Raw genomic sequence first — 18,840 nt, 5'->3', positions numbered from 1 at the left:
CTTCTTGATGGTGTACAGTCATTACTTGATTCTGATGTTGGTTCTGAGGTTGAGGAAGGGAGTAACATGAGCCTACAGAGAGGGGAGAACACTGATAAACAACAAATTGTCAGTCATGTCCCCCCAGCCACAGCTGGGGGGGACATGACTGACAATTTGGTTGGTTCCAGTTGGTTCCAGTGATGATGAGAATGGAGATGATGAAAATGAGGTCACTGATTTCATTAAAAAAAAAATGGTAATATTGGCCTGACTGTACTATAATTTGGCTTCTTCACATAAGGCTCACTCACTGTGGTGCAAATATTACTTATTTCTATCCAAAGTATGTCAAAGAGACACCAGAATTTATCCCAAAAATCTATAATCTTGTCCTAAGTGCACTAAATTGTGGCCTCATCATACAGACTGGCTCCCCAAGCTGTTGTTTACAAAATAAAGAAAGCTTGCAGGGAAAATCTATTTAAATGTCATTTGTTTTCTTTATATACGTCCATTTTGCTGCTGCAGGTTCTATACACGGTACAGATGTACCACTTTACAGACAGACTAAGGGGATCCCCTCCTCAGGCACTATATTTAAAGGAATTTTTCATTTTTACTGCTTCACTTTAAGCATCATTAAACTCACTGCCCCTTTAAAAACAATTTCTTATTTTTTATATATTTGCATTGATACATGTGCTCCAGGGCAGTACCCGGACCCCCATACCCTTTTTATGGCCAATAACTTGTATATAAGCCTTCAAAATGTGTACTTTTGATTTGTCAAGTTCGGGTCCCATTGACCCATTGACCCGAACTTGACAAATAGTCATAGTGATAGTGATGTTCGAGAGTTCTGGTGTGAACCGAACCGGGGGCTGCCCAACTCTACTCCCCACAATACCATCTTTGATCAGTCTTATTCTCACTAGATAATAAGTCTAAGGCCGCGTACACACGCGCGGACTGTTCGCCCAACCTTGTCCGCTGAACAGTGTTTGGGCGGACAGTCCGCTCGTGTGTGGGGCTTCAGCGGACAGTTTCAGCGGACAGTTGGCCGAACAAGGTCTTACGGAAATTCCGAAAAACTGTCCGCTGAAACAAGGTTTCAGCGGACTGTTCGCTCGTGTGTAGGCTTGTTCGGCCAACTAAGTCTCGCGCATGCTCAGAAAGGATTTCCACGTCGGAAGGTTGCATTGCAGTGTATAGGACGTCGTATTTTTCGTCCCGTCGTACGTGCCGTTCACGTCATCGCGCACGGTTTCAGCAAACTGTTCGTCCGTCGTGTGTGGCCATGTCCGTCCATGCTAAGTTTGAGCGGACTGTTCGCTCAAACTGTTGGACGGACAAAGTTGGGCCAACAGTCCGCGCGTGTGTACGCGGCCTAAGACCTGTACTAGCTAACAATTGAAATGGCATCCCTTATATATTATTTAACCCTTTTGCTGCCAGAGCTAGTTTTGAATTCTTTTGTTGCACGCATGTTAACCCCTTCCCACCCGGCCAATGCATATATACGGCTGGGTGGGAGCCGTCTACTTCTGATAGGACGTTCAGGAACGTCCTTTAGAAGGAGCGGGATCGCGCAGCGGCGCGATCCCGATGTGCTCGTGTCACCCGGACACGGCACATCTCAGATCGGCAGGTGGGCTCTGTGATTGGCCCTCCTGATCACATGACGGCCGTGTCCAATCACGGCCATCATGTGATGTAAACAAACAGCCGGTTGCTAGGCAATCGACTCTCCTCTCCTCACACGGAAGTCATCGCTGAGGAGAGGAGAGCAGAACGCTGCAGCCGGCTGATGATCAGTGAGTATGAGCTGTTTTTTACAGCTTTTTACTCACTGATCATCAGTCTAGTGTAAACACACCACACACAACACAGTGTAAACACAGTCCCCACATATGTCCCCAAAACACACATGTCCCCAAAACATACATGTCCCCAAATGATAAAAACACATGTCCCTAATAATAAAAACATGTCCCCCACATATGTCCCACTAAAATCACATGTCCCAATGATTATCTGCACACATATGTACGTGATCACCTGCACACATATGTACATGATCATTTGCGTACATATGTCCGTGATCACACAAACCAATTATTATACACTTAACGGATTTTTTTTTTTACCAAAAGCATGTAGCAGAATACATTTTGGCTTAAATTTATGACAAAATTTGATTTTATTGGATTTCTTTTAAAATGGAAAAAAGAAAATATTGTTTTTTTTCCAAATTTCCGCTGTTTTTGCGCTTATATAGCAAAAAATAAAAAACGGAGTTGTGAATAAATAACACCAAAATAAAGCTCTATTTGTGCGAACAAAATGATAAAAATTTCATTTGGGTACAATGTAGCATGACCGCGCAATTTTCACTGAAAGCGCTAGAGCGATGAAAGCTGAAAATTGGGCTGGGAAGGAAGGGGGCGAAAGTGCCCTGTATTGAAGTGGTTAAAAATGCACATTTTGGGCCTGACAATTAGTTAAAACCACCCAAAAATTATATATTTTCTGAAAGCAGAGATCCTGGTACATTTATGCCACATGATAGTTACATAGTTACATAACTGGTCTGGTTGAAAAAAGACAGTCCATCCAGTTCAACCAACAAAAGGGGGAACAAAAATAATATATACACAATCCTATATCCCCAGCTGATCCAGAGGAGGAAAAGAATCCCAATAAAGCATGATCCAATTTGCTTCAGCAGGGAAAATAATTTCTTTCTGATCCCCCAAGAGGAAATTGGATATTCTGTGGATCAACTTTACCTATACATGTTAGTATCCAGTTATATTATGTGTATCTAGGAAATAATCCAGGCCTTTTTTTAAAACAATCTAGCTGGCCAAAACCACCTATTGAGGGAGTCTATTTCATATTTTCACAGCTCTTATTGTGAAGAAGTCTTTCTGTATTTTGAGATGGAATCTCTTTTCCTCCAGACATGAAGACTGCCCCCTTGTCCTCTATGATGACCTTAAAAATTCAACACCAAGTTCACTATGTGGACCACTTATGTATTTGTACGCATTGATCATATCCCCCCTTAATCGCCTCTTCTCAAGAGAGAATAAATTCAGTTCCTCTAATCTTTTCTCATAGCTGAGCTCCTCCATGCCTCTTATCAGTTTGGTTGCCCTTCTCTGCACTTTCACCAGTTCCCCAATTGTCAGGCTAGGTGCAGATAACAAGTAACAGTTCAGGTGTGCTGATTATACAAAGAGTTCAAAGCACATACCATGAGCTGGTCTAAGCAGAGCAGGTCAGCTGGGACTAGTAGTACACCGCTGCAGACGAAGGTAGATGATTGCTGGATCTTGTAGTTCACTGCTGTAGATGAGGATAGATGATTGCTGGACCTTGTGGTTCACTGCTGCAGATGAGGGTACTAGTAGAATCAGGCAAAGCGTAGTCTAGGCAAGCTGGGTCATACACAGGTAGATCAGAATCCAAACGGTACAGAATCAGAAGCAAGTACGGAGGGTCAAACAAGCCGGGTCAAACACGAAAGTCACAGAGCAAATATCAGCTGGATCAAACACGAGTGAACTCTAACACGAGCGCTGACTGAATGCTGATACAGGTGATTTAAACGTGAGCAGGCCAATCACTGTTGTTTCCCAGACACAGGCTGTGTCAGGTGAGTTGTGCTGGGTCCTAAAGGGATTCTAGTACTGACACCAATATCCTTTTTTATGAACTGGTTCTCAAAGCTGATCTGCATATTCCAGATGAGGTCTTACTAATGATCTGTACACAGGAAAAAATCTCTCTATCTCTCTCTCTCTCTGCAGATAGTTAGAAAAAATAGCAACACAACTGTTAATCAAAAGCATATTTTCAGTATAAAACACTAATATTAAAGAGGAACTTCAGCCCAGCCCCCCCCCCCCCCCCCCAGAATTTTTTTTTAAAGTCAGCAGCTACAAATACTTACATGTCCAAAGGTCCAGCTCTGTCCTCACCCAAGCCTGTTCTCCACTGGGCTTTGGGTTCCCAGCCTCCGGCATCTTAACTAGGGGAAATCGGCCATGAAGCCTCGTGGCTTCACAGTCGTCTTCACACTGTCCATGTGAGTCACACTGCACTTTGTAAATGGTCCTGCAGTCTTCTAGGACATGTGATGTGTCCCAGAGGGCTGCAGGGAAGGGGGCAGGGGTGAACTTCCATTTGGATCATCATGACAAACCAAGCCAAGGTGGGAGCGGGTACCAGGCAGTGGAGGTACCTGGTCCCCCACTAAAAAAAGTAGGTACCAAATGATAAAGGGGGAGGAGGGCAGATAAGAAGACCTTCCCCTTCTGGGTTAAGTTACGCTTTTAATTTAGGGCATGCAAACACAGTTTATTAATCTTTTTTTTCTTCTTTTTTTCAGATGCTCAGAGTTCTTTGCCATGAGGTGCCATGTTGAACTTCCAGTGACCAGTATGTGAGAGTGATAAAATCAAATTTAACACACCTGCTCCCCATTCACACCTGAGACCTTGTAACACTAAGGAGTCACATGACACCGGGGAGGGAAAATGGCTAACTGGGCCCAATTTGGCCATTTTCACTTAGGCTGCTTTCACACTGGGGCGGCTTTACAGCTATTTAAGAAGCACTTTTTTAGCTCCCCAGAGTTAAAAGCTCCCATGTTGGGAGCTTTTCAGGTGCTTCGAAAGTGCTGCCCATTCAAATAGGCTGGGGCGGTGTAGGAGCGCTGTATACAATGCTGCCAAACTGCACTAAAGATGCTGCTTGCAGGACTTTTTTTTCCCGTCAAGCAAGCGCACCGCCCCAATGTGAAAGCACTTGGGCAATTGTTGCTTCTTGGACATGGTGAAATGATCAGGTGCCTGTGAAGAGGAAACAGAAGATAGTGATGAAGTATCAGAGTCCATTGGTTCGGAGGTTAGTTCAGTCTGATTAGATATTTTGGTATTTCTTCTCCTTTTCCTAAGGGTTGCCCAATTATAGGCCTGACTGTTGTTATACGAAAGCTTGTCTCTCATAAACTTTTTCTCTATATATATAAAATCTTTACAAAAACGTGAGGGGTGTGCTTTTGTGAAATACTATATATATATATATATATATATATATATATATATATATATATATATATATATAACATTATATATTATAATTATATATATATATATATATATATATATATATATATATATATATATATATATTATTTTTTTTCTTTCTTTTGCTAATTTTTCTTTGCAAAGGGATTTTCACATTCACTAAACAAAGGGAGAACGTCCTTACAAAGCCAAAAATATTGTTTGTCTTTAGTAAATCAACCCCTCCGTTTCTTATATTTTTAAGTGCAGAACTAAAAACCATTTAATACATTGTGCGACTAAGACACTAGATTCACACAGCAGAAGTCAACTCCTTTTACATATGCTGTCTCTGATTGACTCTCTGCACAAAGCTAAATAAAAGGAGTGGGTGAGAGGGGGAGGAGTCACAGCTTTGACGCATTCACTTGTTTGTGTAAAGCTTAAGATACTGAGCTCTATAAACATCAGACCAACAGAGCAGCTAAGGAGGGCTTTGAAAACCTGTTGAAATGGGGCAAGAGCCCCACCCTGTGGCTAGATATGGGAAATGAAGCTATTAGTATGTAAAACTTCAAATTTAACATATTAAAAAAATGTTTACAATTCTTTTTGTCCTATCTATGATAAATAGAGAACACATATAAGCCACAATACATACATAATCTCTAAGAGCCCTTTCTGGTGTCTAAAGGGTTATTTTTCTATATGATGACTGTTGCATGGTACCTGCATCCATATGTAAAAAGTTCACACCTTCACTTTACATTCCTTGCTGTATAAATCTCACCTATTTTATTACAGTTCTTCCATAAGGGTTTGCATATTTCTGTGAACTTTTGAGTGCAGTAAAATGGCTGTCTGGCTGAACCACAGATGGAAGGTTGATAAGATGGTCTTGGATACTGTGTCAGTGGCTTGTTTCATCTGCCCCCATCTCTCCCTATCAGCAGTTTAGACTGGAAAACATTTCCCAATCTTTACAGATCTTTTTCAGCAGACTTTAAATTGCTTCAGTGCATGGTTAACAGCCTGCCACAGCAACAGTTTTATTGCAGCTTTCTGAAAGATTATAATTATTATGTCAGCTCTAACCTCCAGTCTAACTTTGTAAGCATGTGGCGGACGGTTTCATGTTGATTTTGCGGGTTGTGATATTGAAAGTAATTGTCCTTGAAGCACACTTTTTTTTTCACGCTGTTGAGGCTGGAGTCTGTATGACTCGACTTTGGCTTTTATAGAGTACTCTTAAAGTGTATTTCTAAAGTTTAAGAAGAAATTGCTAAAGTTTGACTTTTTTCCCTTTTCTTTTACAGCTAATTTTTAAATGGGCAAAAAAACAAGGGACAAATACACAAAATGATCATTTAATTTTTTTTTAATCTGCACTCATAATCTGGTGCAGCTGAGCATGGTAGCGGATCAGCTTCTAACTTCAGCTTGTTCAATTAAGCTTTGGCAATAAAATCTGGAAGCTGATTGTGTTCAATGCTGAGCTGCACCAGATTTTGTTGATTTCAGGTTTAGTTTTTAGTTTTTTTTTTGTATTTACTAATATTAATAACAGCAGTATTAATAATTTGTAAGCTCTAATGAGCAGGGCCCTCTGATCCCTCCTGTATTGATTTGTATTGTAAGTGTACTGTCTGCCCTCATATTGTAAAGCGCTTCGCAAACTGTTGGCGCTATATAAATCCTGAATAATAATAATAATAATAAGAATGATAATAGTTATAATACATACATATAATACATATAATGCAAATAGCAATCACATTTTTGGAAGCGGCATCCGGTCTTTAGATGCCCATCTTTAAATTTAGATGCCCATCCAAGCAGCATTAATAGCTAGAAATGAGTGAACTGAATAGAGATTATTTTGCAGTAGGTTTCAGGAACCCAGTGGGAAGTCTACAAAGCCCAAACATAGCTCTGCACCTAATGAGGTCTATAGGAGATAAATCTTGCATTTGCTTTGCCTTGTTCAAATTTATTTTCAAGTTTTTGTTTAAAAAAAAGTCACTGCCATAGGGCACATGTACCAATGCACAAAAAAATAAAAAAATTAAAAGTGCCATACAGCAGGGAGAGGGCCCTTTTAAGGGCAACAATAAAAATACACAACTGCGTGCAGTGATGCCTTTTGGTAGTATTAAACCCAATGCATTTTTAAATGATTGTCCTATTTATATATATATATATATATATATATATATATATATATATATATATATAGATAGATAGATAGATAGATAGATAGATAGATAGATAGATAGATATCTATATAGATATATCTATAAATATATATTTTTTTATTATTTATTATATACACAGTGTATGTCCTTTTTTAAAACACACTATATTAGCAAAAGTATTGGGGCATCTGTCTTTACACGCACAAGAACTTAAATGGCATCCCAGTCTAAAGCCTCACGATCGGATTTTTCGCCAACAAAACCGTGTGATTTTTTCCCAAGGGTGTTGGCCCGAACTTGTCTTGCATACACACGGCCACACAATTGTTGGCCAACAATTACAAACGTGGTGACGCACTACATTGTTTTTCAGCTCTTTAGCACCACCCTTTGAGCTCCTTTTGCTAATTTCGTGTTAGTAGAAGTTTGGTGAATTTCGCTCTTTTCATTTTGCACTTTTCAGTCTGTTTATGAATGGCCGTTCGTCAATCAGACAAGTTGCGGAATCGGAGGAGATAACATGTTATTTATTATTGGCCTTGGAGTTATTGCTTTCTCATTATTTTTTGGTAGAATAATGATTTGATTTGGTATATTTTCTATATTTTTGGATGCATAGAATGACCTTTTTGGTTAAGTTCTATTGGCAGATAGCATGTCTAATTTTATTAGTTTTCGTTTTTTAATACACAATAAAAAAATTGTGGAGAGTAATACTTGGCTACTTCAATCAGTTAAATTAACAAGGGACACCAACATAGTTGTATCTTTGAGCTTAAAAACTACGGGATAATGGTGCTGTGATAATTTGCCCAAATAAAAAAAATAAAAAAACATAATAATATTATTCTTGATATCACTGGAAAAAAAAAGCCTGAAAATTAGTTTGCAATATCTCCATCAGTATCACCAGCAAAGCAGCTTCGTTATTATCCCATTAAAGAAGAGAATTGTGTGTTGCATTTTGAGATCTCATAATTTGCCACGTCATGAATGTTAATTCTCCATTACGAACACTAGTTTACAAGACCGACCGCTTCTGGTTTGTCCTTGCTTCCGAGCATGCGTGTTTGTACTTTGGGCTTTTGTCCGACGGACTTGTGTACACACACTTGTAAAATCCAATAACACACATTTGTCCGTGGAAAATTTTAAAACCTGCCATCCAACATTTGTCCACAGAAAGTCCAAAAACAATTGTCCAATGGAGCATACACGTGGTCGGATTTACTGGCAACAGCCTTTTTATCGAACATTTCCCATCAGAAAATCCGATCGTGTGTACGAGGTTTTAGTCCGTAGGATTCAATATTTGAGCTGGCCCCACCCTTTTCAGATATAACAGCTTCAACTCTTCTGGGAAGGCTGTGCACAAGGTTTAGGAGTGTGTCTATGGGAATGTTTGACTATTCTTTCAGAGCCGCATCTGTGAGAACAGACAGAGTTGAAGCTATTATAGCTGCAAAGGGTGGGCCAACTCAATATTGAACCCTACGGACTAAGACTGGGATGCCATTAAAGTTCATGTGCGTGTAAAGGCAGGTGTTCCAATACTTTTGACAATATAGTGTATGTTATGATTGCATGATAAATTACTTAACAATTGTTTATTTATGTACATTATTACTGTACTCTATAGTAAGATCTGAGGCCCTGATGATGCAGGACCGCCCATGAAATACGTCTGCCTGATAAACGGATCTCAAGGCCAGAAAATAAAATACCTTGGATGGCTAATCAATGTATATGGTTTTAATCTATTTTAACATTTGCTATATGTTCAATAAAATGTCAAAAACCTTTTTTATACATAAACAGTTTGTCTATATTTCACCCAAGGAGGTACACACAAAGTGCCATACTCTTTGAAACTTTACATATGTCCTGCAGAAGAGGTTTGAGACAAAACACTGACAGGAGTGCTTACAATATTCAGTCTGTTATTTATTCGTTTAAAACCTTTATCCCAAAAGTTAAATAACAGCTGTTGCTTTATTTGCTTAAAATGTGTTAGACGTGTTAGTGGAATTCAGCTTCAATTTAGTATTGTATCTAAATCTGCTATAACATCTAACACTCCCCTCCCCCATGATTAACAATGCTGCTGCCCAAAGGTGTCTCTGTGCTCCTTCATCCAGAGTGGGGGCATTCTAATACAGGAGGTGTGTTACTTTAAAGAAGAAGAACCTCAAAAGTGGGATTTTAAGGGCAATTTTTTAGAAAAATATGTTTTTTCTTAAAATATGCAATTTATTGATACACATAGATAATAGAACCAACAATAAGGCCCCTTTCACACTGGGGCTGTTTTTAGGCGCTACAGCGCTAAAAATAGCGCCTGTGTAGCGCCTGAAAAAAACCGCCCCTTTCACACTGGAGCGCTGCGCTAGCAGGATGGTAAAAAAAGTCCTGCTAGCCGCATCTTTGGAGCGGTGAATGGAGCGGTGTATTCACCGCTCCTACCCTTTGAAATCAACGGGACAGCTCGGCTATACCGCCGGAAAAGAGCTGCTGCAGCTGCGCTTTGTGGGCAGTTTTAACCCTTTTTCGGCCGCTAGTGGGGGTTAAAACCACCCTGCTAGTGGCCACAGACCGCCGCTGAAACAACGGTAAAGTGCCGCTAAAAATAGCGGCACTTTACCGCTGACGGCCGCACCGCCCCAGTGTGAAAGGGGCCTAATACATAAAAATGAAAATTGATAGAAGTGGTATGATCCCACTACATAAATGAGAACCCTCCAAGCGCCGGACACGGATGCGTTTCGAAAAGTACAAATATAATCCTCATCGGGTACAATTTGCCACTTCTGAAATATGAAATACAGTATAAATACATGAAATATACAAAATAATCACATCAAACAATTACATTTTGTGTATATAAAACACCTATCAATATGGTCAAAGAACTTACATGTCAAAAATAAATGAAATAAGATAGAGCTTCCTCAATGCCATCAATTGTTGGAAAGCTTGCTTATAGCCTTTCAATCATACAAAGGAAAAAAAAAAAGGATATGAAAATCCAACAGGGGAATCAAAGTATGAAAAAATCTCGAAGGACATTAGCCATAAAGGACAGGGAATCTAAAAGAAAAATAAACCTATACAAAAACAATGTATATATGAATGTCTCAAACAGGCAAACCAAAAGTCCCAAACTAGGACCACCAGGGGGAAACAACAGCACAGAAAACTGAGAGATGGCGGAAGTTAACTCCCCATGTGAATCCAAAGCATAGGGATTGGTAAATGCCATAAGACAAAAAAACACAGGAGGTGTGTTATTTGCCCGGCAACAGGTTAAAACAGAGGGGAAAAGCCTTAAAAAACACAACTAATGCAACCACCACAGCTCAGGATTAGTAAACTGCAATGTTTTGCATTTTTGAGTTTTTGGATTAATACTGATTTATATTAAAGTTAAAATGTACTTTTTTTTAAGGAATTTAATTAATAAATTAAAATAAAATTGAATTAAAAAAATTAACTGCGTATGGCCAGCTTTATGGAGGCTGCAGTGGCGGCAGAGAAGAAAGGTAGGAAGTTATTATATTACCTCTTCTATTAGAGGGACCTGGAATTTTGGAATTTCTTAGACCTGACATGGTCGCTGTAAATCAGTTGAAACCTTCAAATTAAGTTATATTCCTTTTTTATGTCTATAAATCATATTAGATATTTTGCAAAAGAACATATTTTTTTTAAGCAAAGCCTAAATATGCACACTTCAAGATTTAGCTGCTACTGGCAGCAACAAGCCATCCCTACGTGGTAGGATGCTGAGTAGATTTAATCTGTCTCAGCCTCCATAATGCAATGTAATTATAATACATGATTACAACTTATTATAATCAATCAGCATAGTCTTAAGTATAATTTATTTTCCAGCAGATGTGGATGCATTAAATGATACCGTAAAATGGACTTTCTTTCCAAAAAGAGGAATTACTGTATTACAATAAAAACCATACACCGATACAGTAAACCGTTTAATGCCTTAGAATGCATCATAAATTACAGCAATTACCCAATGATCTATGAACCCTGGCTTTGTTTTGCTTTGGGGCCAGAATTCAATTATTAAGTAAATAACTACTGTAATTCGCATGATCTTACCTGTCCTTCTGGACCATTGCTGATCCCTTATTAAAGACAACGACACTTAAAACTTATATTTCTGGCTTGCTTGGCTGCTCACAAGCTAAATTGCATGCTGTCTTCTTCGGTGGTGTGATATCCCTACCAGAAATCCTCCATTGTCATTAGACAGCCAAATCATGGTGTCGCCAGCTTCTGTTGGTTACCTAAATTGTAGAAAAATCGAACAGTTAAAGACCAACTGAACCTGCAGTTTAAATCAACTAATTACATTCCAGGTGCATCAATACTAAATATACTATATTGCCAAAAATATGTACATGAACTTTAATGGCATCCCAGTCTTAGTCCGTAGGGTTCAATATTGAGTTGGTCCACCCTTTGCAGCTATAACAGCTTCAACTCTTCTGGAAAGGCTGTCCACAAGGTTTAGGAGTGTGTCTATGGGAATGTTTGACCATTCTTCCAGAAGCACATTTGTGAGGTCAGGCACTGATGTGGATGAGAAGGCCTGGCTCGCAGTCTGTGCTCTAATTCATCGCAAAGGTATTCTATCAGGTTGCGGTCAGGACTCAGGCCAGGGAAGTTCCTCCACCCCAAATTCGCTCATCCATGTCTTTATATGCCTTGCTTTGTGCACTGGCACAAATCATTTGGTAAAGGGGGGATTATGGTGTGGGGTTGGTTTTCAGGGTTGAGCTTGGCTCCCTCTTGCGGATCGGTGGAGCTGATGATTTCCTGGATGTCGGACCCTTGATGTTGTGTATCCTTTGTGCTGAAAAATAAAGCTGCGCTAAAACTTATAAAGTGCCAAAATGATATTGTGACATATTAAATTCTAATATCAAATACTAAACAGTGTATATAACCATAAAAATGTGCAAAAAAATACTCAAAAATGAAAACACATACAAAGTCCAAAGAGGAGAGAAACGCAAAGAAATAAATTCAGTCCATTGAAGTGACTCTTTACAACACCCTTCAGATGTATAGCAGGTGCGCCCAGAGAGAGAGGTTCATCCACCACCAAATTCAGTAAGGCTCACCAGCTGACAAGATCTCTTTTTAGGGAGATCATACAAGCTTGAAAACAAAAACGATCGCTCCTGGTCTCTCCAATAGGTTCTGCTGGCGTCTCCAACTCCTATATCTCCTTCCTAGAGCGTCTTTATTGTTCTGGACCTTCCGATCCCAGGAGAGGCTTGAACCTGGGTGGGTAGTTTCGGTAGGGGGGTGTAGTCTAATCCACTGGTTCAGGTGATGTCTGGATGTTAGACCTGTGCGGGTGCCCTTTCTACATATTGGTTCCAGAGACACACAAAGTTTCCAGTTCTGCTTGTTTGGCTCCTTGCTGCTGGCAGGTAGCCCACACCATCTGGTAAACGGACCCTAATATCTCTGCTGGTGGTGGTCACACATCCATATGAATGATCTTTCTTCAAAGGCTGAACATTTATTTTTTTCACTTTATGTGAACTATCTCACTTCAAGTCCATTAACACATGTTTGGATTGTTTCACGTTTTTTTTTTTTTTTTCAATTCAGTTTGATGGACATATGTGTTTTTTGTTTACAGGTGCCAGACACTGGCTCTTAACTTAATATTGTATTGGTATTTTTACTGTTTGCATATCTGCACATTCACACTATCACTTAGCGCTACACTTTACCCCACACTCCCTTACACAATTTGTCTAATTGCAGTGTCAGCAGCTTTTACAATTTATTGGGTGGCGCTGTAATTTTTAAAACCTTGTACTCTTATGCAGATTGTAGCTTGAGAATCATCCCCTGGCCACACCTTGTCCTGCCCACCTAATGCAGCTTCCTGGGATAGGGTGGCAACAATGTGGCACTGCTTCTGAATTCAGAGCAGAGTTGCCAATTTGATGTAGGCTGGATGTACATGTGTACAATTGGATGAAAAGGTATTATGCTGCGTACACACAGTCGGAAATTCCGCCAGCAAAAGTCAGACGAGAGCTTTTGGTTGGAAAATGTGATCGTGTGTATGCTCCATCAGATGGTGGAATTTCGGCCAGCAAAATATTTGCTCAATTTAAATCTCAATTTTTCGGTTGGAAAAAGTTCAGATCGGAAATTCTGATCGGAAATTCCGATCGTCTGCACAAATTCCGACGCACAAAATTCCTACGCACAAAATTCCTACGCACACCCAGAAGCAATTCGACGCATGCTCGGAAGCATTGAATTTCTTTTTTTTTCTCATCGTAATGTTGTACGTCACCACATTCTTGACGGTCAAAAGTTCCGAGAACCTTTGTGTGACCGTGTATATGCAAGCCAAGCTTGAGCGGAATTTCGTCAGAAAAAACATCCAAGTTTTTTCTGATGCATAGCATACTAGCTCATTATGAAATACTTACCTGAGATCGAAGTCCCCGCAACGGTCCTCGGTCACCACCTCCGTCGCCGCGATACCCGGAGTGACTTCCGGGTATCGTGGCTCCAGCGCTGTGGCTGGCCAGAGTCGCGATGACATCACTCCCGCGCATGCACGCTGGTGCTACCACTAAACGGCAGACTCAGTGCGCCTGCGCACGATGTCTATGGCCCATGCACCATAGACATTGGTGCCACTATTCTTGAAAACCTTTTAGGTTTGGGAGATATTTTGTGCACCTACAGGTAAACCTTAATCTAGGCTTACCTGTGGGTTAAAGTGGTTGTAAGGGGTTTACAACCACTTTAAGAGCAAGATTGTATAAAAATGCTGTTTATATAATTTTGTTTATAGTTCTTTATTGGTATAGTCTATATTTTATCAGTAATAATTTAAGAGTTATTAGTGAGAAAAGGATAGAAAAAATATCAACAAGAAAGCAACACAATATTCCCTCAGTAACAACCTTAAAATAGTTTATTTTTGCTATAAACAAACTACCCAACAACAGGAAAATTGTAAGTGACAGAGTTTACAATAATACTGACATGCAAGCACAATAAATCATCCTGTTGGCAAAATAGAGATATTGCATTATGAAATGGCCTTTGCAGGTACATTATTTCATATCAAATATAGCGCGGCGCTCTTCTGTAAAACATTATAAATCATGTAATAGAACTCTAATCTTAAGCCCCATTCTCTGAACATTAATGTGTTCACATCTACTCCACAGCTTCCCAACGACCACCTTTTTTTTTTTTTTTTACACCACAAATAGATCCAAATCCTTGAACCACAGGGTTGAATGAAAAGTGTATTAATATAAAATGCTGTATATGTACAACCAAATCAAGCAGTAATGTGAACACACGATGTTAAAGTAGATGAAAACTCATTCAGTAAAAACTCATTTATGATGAGATTTTGGCTAACACCACATCAAAAATACATTTCAATATGATTCATTTTTAGCTTTCATTAAAATAACACCAATCATGCCATGTAGGTCCTTGTTCAGGTAGATTATTTATAGGTTGACAACACTCTGTTCTTGTCTGCTGATTATGCTTGTAGATTTTAACCCTGTTACATGGGTTGTCAAGCACAACTTATGTAGACATGGTCTGCTCCTGTCACCATGCCCACAAAAAGATGAGGATCTGAACAGCATATATCTCTAGTCCCAGCTGGAAGCACATATCTAAAAATGTCTCCTAAGCCCTTGTACACACGGTCGGAGAATCCGTCGGAATGTGTCCTATCGGACCGTGTTGTCGGATAATCCGACTGTGTGTGGTATGCATCGGACTGTTTCCGTCGGAATATCCGTCGGACCAAATTTTCCAACTTGCTGGAAATATTTTCCGACAAACTGGTCCGATAGGACATACTCCGATCATGTGTAGAGAATTCCGATCGGACAAAATGCCACGCATGCTCAGATCAAATTCCTACATCAAAGCTATTGGCTACTAGCCTGAACATAGTTCAATCGTAACGAAATTACGTCATCACGTTCTGAAAGATCGGATTTTTCAACAACTTTGTCCGACCGTGTGTATTCAACAGTTTCGGACAAGATCCGACGGACAAAATCCGACGGATTTGGTTGTCGGAATCTCCGACCGTGTGTACAAGGGCTTAGAAGCCTGTTGGGTAAAGGAGACACTCCTAAAGGAGATCTGGAGCAGTGATTTTGGGACCAACCAAACCGTTCAGAAAGTTGAGTTTGAAAAGAAGAATGCTAAGCATCTAATATAAGTGTGGATTTGTGTCATGTAAAAAAAAGAAACAGGGTTTAATATGACTTTATATATCATTAAAAGTCCCATGCCTGCTGTGTGAACAAATGCCAAGGCCAGAATTCTGGTATCACCGTCCCCCAGTTTATTAGTATACAGTCCATAGAAAGGGATCAGAAAGTACAGCTTACAACAGTGCCCTGTCTATTACATCAGGACCAAGGGGGTTCCTCAGAATATCACAGAGTTGAGTTGAGAGTGGTATTACATCCTTGGCCAAAAATGTCTACTCCAATAAAATAACTAAAACAGTCTTGCAAACTTTGTGCTTTAAATTATTAATAAACCCTTTGACTTTTTTGTATTGGAATTAAAGCAATGACCAACCTTTCAAAATCAAGCAACCTTTCTAAAAATGTATCAAGCAATTCTGTGCGATCTTTTTTTTTTTGTCTTACCCCAACATCATATTATTCCCCACCAGGTTTGACCTTTTTGCATGGCCAGAGCAATTCCTTCCTCTTCTGCCATCGTACATCATGAACTGATCCTTGAAAAGCTTTAAGCAGACTCCAGTGTCTTCGTTCTCCGTAAAATGATAAAGAGGAAGTCTTTTGCACCCAGACAAGTCCTTATCAATTAACAAGCACGAGGAGAAAAATTGACATTCTCATGATCGGTCTCTTAAAGGAATAGCTATAACTTCAGGATAAACTATGGTGCCTACAGCGTACCTAATTTATTCATTATCCACCCAGAAAAAATAATTAAGTCATGCTTTCTTTCCTGACGCTTCATTATGGACCCCTTTTTTTTTCCCTGTCTAAACCAGTGACTGAATGCTTATTAAAATAAATTAGATGCTAAACTTTTAACTCTGGCTTAAAGAAAAAAAAAAAAAACTAATCCACTTTTCTAGTAGAAGCAATATTGATTAAATACATCTAGTTTCTTGCCGTGCAGACTAATTCCTTTAGCTACAGTTTCCGATTTTAAATCATGTTGTATCTGTATTACAGAGGTTTGAGCGGTACATAATGAGCTGTAGAGTTTATAATTGGTATTAACCTCTTTAGACATGTGCCATTTCAATATAACTTTCGTTGCTTGTTTTTTTTTCCAAGTTGCAATAGATTAAGTTGTGCAAGTTGCTGATTTGCAGCTGGGACTGAAGCAATGGTTTTTTACTTTTTTTAATGATGGTTCCAGAAAACTAGTGGTCACCAGAGGCATAACTAGAATCTTCAGGGCCCTGGTGCAAGAAACCATGAAGGGTGATATATATATATATATATATATATATATATATATATATATATCGCTACATAGTGCGGATCTCCCCTCACATCAGGTTCCCCAGAGAGCCTCCCCTAAAATCAGGATACTCAGAGAGCCTCCCTACTTACATCAGGGTCCCAGAGAGCTCCCCCTTACATCCGGGTCCCCAGAGAGCCTGCATTTGCATCAGGGTTCCTAGAGAGTCCCCCCTCCTTACATCAGGATCCCAAGAGAGCCCCCCCATATAAGGGTCCCCAGAGAGCCCCCCTTGCATCAGGGTCCCCAGAGAGCCCCCCTTACATCAGCATCCCCAGAGAGCCCCCCTTACATCAGGGTCCCCAGAGGTCCCCTCCTTACATCAAGGTCCCCAGAGAGCCTTCTTTACATCAGGGTCCCCAGAGAGCCCACCCTTACATTAGGGTCCCCAGAGGGCCCCTCTTTACATCAGGGTCCCCAGAGAGCCCCCCTTACTTCAGGGTCCCCAGAGAGCCCCCTTACATCAGGGTCCCCAGTGGGCCCCCTTACTTATGTCTCCAGCGAGCCCCCTTACAGAGTTAGAATCCCCAGAGGCCCCCCCCCCTTACTTTAGAATCCCCAGAGGGCCCCCCTTACTTTAGGATCCCCACAGAGGCCCACTTACACCAGGGTCCCCAGAGGCTCCCCATACTTCATGGTCCCCAGAGAGCCCCCTTACATCAGGGTCCCCAGAGGCCCCCCTTACTTCAGGATCCCCAGAGGCTCCCCCTTACTTTAGGGTCCCTAGAAAGCCCCCCTTACATAAGGGTCCCCAGAGAGCCCCCTTACACCAGGGTCCCCAGAGGGCCCACCTTACTTCAGGGTCCCCAGAGAGCCCCTCCTCACATCAGTGTCACCAGAGATCCCCCCTTACATCAAGGTCCCCACACAGTCACCCCCCTTCCAGAGGTTCCCTTACTGGGTACCTGGTTGGTCTCCACTGTGCACCTTGGACGCCCAGCACATCTCTTTACCCCCCAGCTGGGGGGAGGTGGGAGGCAGCGATCGGCAGCTCTATGGTATCCACTGGCCACAAGATCTCCCTGGGGCTTGTAGTTCTCTCTCCGACTGTATCCACTGGAGAGGGGAGGGGCCTCTGACCCAGGCATGTATCATCAAGAATGTCGAAGCAAAGTGACTCACTGAAAAGTGAAGCCAATACATGCCTGAGTCAGAGGTCCCTCCCCCCTCCAGTGGATACAGTCGGAGAGAGAACTACAAGCCCCAGGGAGATCCCACAGCTTGCGGGCACCATAGAGCTGCAGATCACCGCCTCTCACCTCCTCCTCCTGCATGTTAAACGGACAACCAGGGGTGCCGGGGGAGATACTGGGTCTTGGGGCCCCCCCAACAGTGGCAGAATGGCAGGGCAACCCCTATAGTTCCGCCACTGGTGCTCCCCATTAGTTTGGGCTTCTATAGAGAGGCCCCAGTCATGTGGACACACCTTCCGATATTAAGTAAAAATGTACAAAACAAGATCCACAGAGATATGGTTTGATACGTTTGGTGTGGAGGAACTCGAATGTCCTGTTCAGAGCCCTGATCTCAACCCTACTGAAAACCTTTGGGATCAACTGAAAAGCCAACTACAAACAAGATCTTCTCATCTAACATCAATACCTGACTTCACAAATCCTCTTTTGGCTAATATGGCACAAATTCCCACAGCCTAGAAGAGTAGTGGCTTTTATAGTTGATTGGGTAGGATACCATAATAATTCTCATTGTTTTGGAATGAGCTGTCCAACAAGCTCATACTGATGTGATAGTCAGTAGGCATGAGCTGCCGATTCAGTCCGGGTTTGAACTGCATTTTGCTTGTGCAATGGTTTGACAAACAGCCAAACATAAATTTTGCTGAACCCCCGTGGTAAGGAAATTTATACATTTAGCAGCAGCATGTTAACAAAATCCATACGAGACCTGAAGGGTCTGGTAATAAAAATTGGGGGACACCACTCCTTTTTTTAAAAATCCCTTTTTCTTTGTTAACAAAAAAGGCTCTTTTTCCTTTCAGACCCTTCTCATCTGGAATGGATTTT

This window comes from Lithobates pipiens, unplaced genomic scaffold (assembly GCF_037356315.1).
Source record: "Lithobates pipiens isolate NorthernLeopardFrog02 unplaced genomic scaffold, aLitPip1_a1.2 Scaffold_23, whole genome shotgun sequence".
Taxonomy (NCBI): domain Eukaryota; kingdom Metazoa; phylum Chordata; class Amphibia; order Anura; family Ranidae; genus Lithobates; species Lithobates pipiens.
This window is presented reverse-complemented; position numbering follows the sequence as displayed.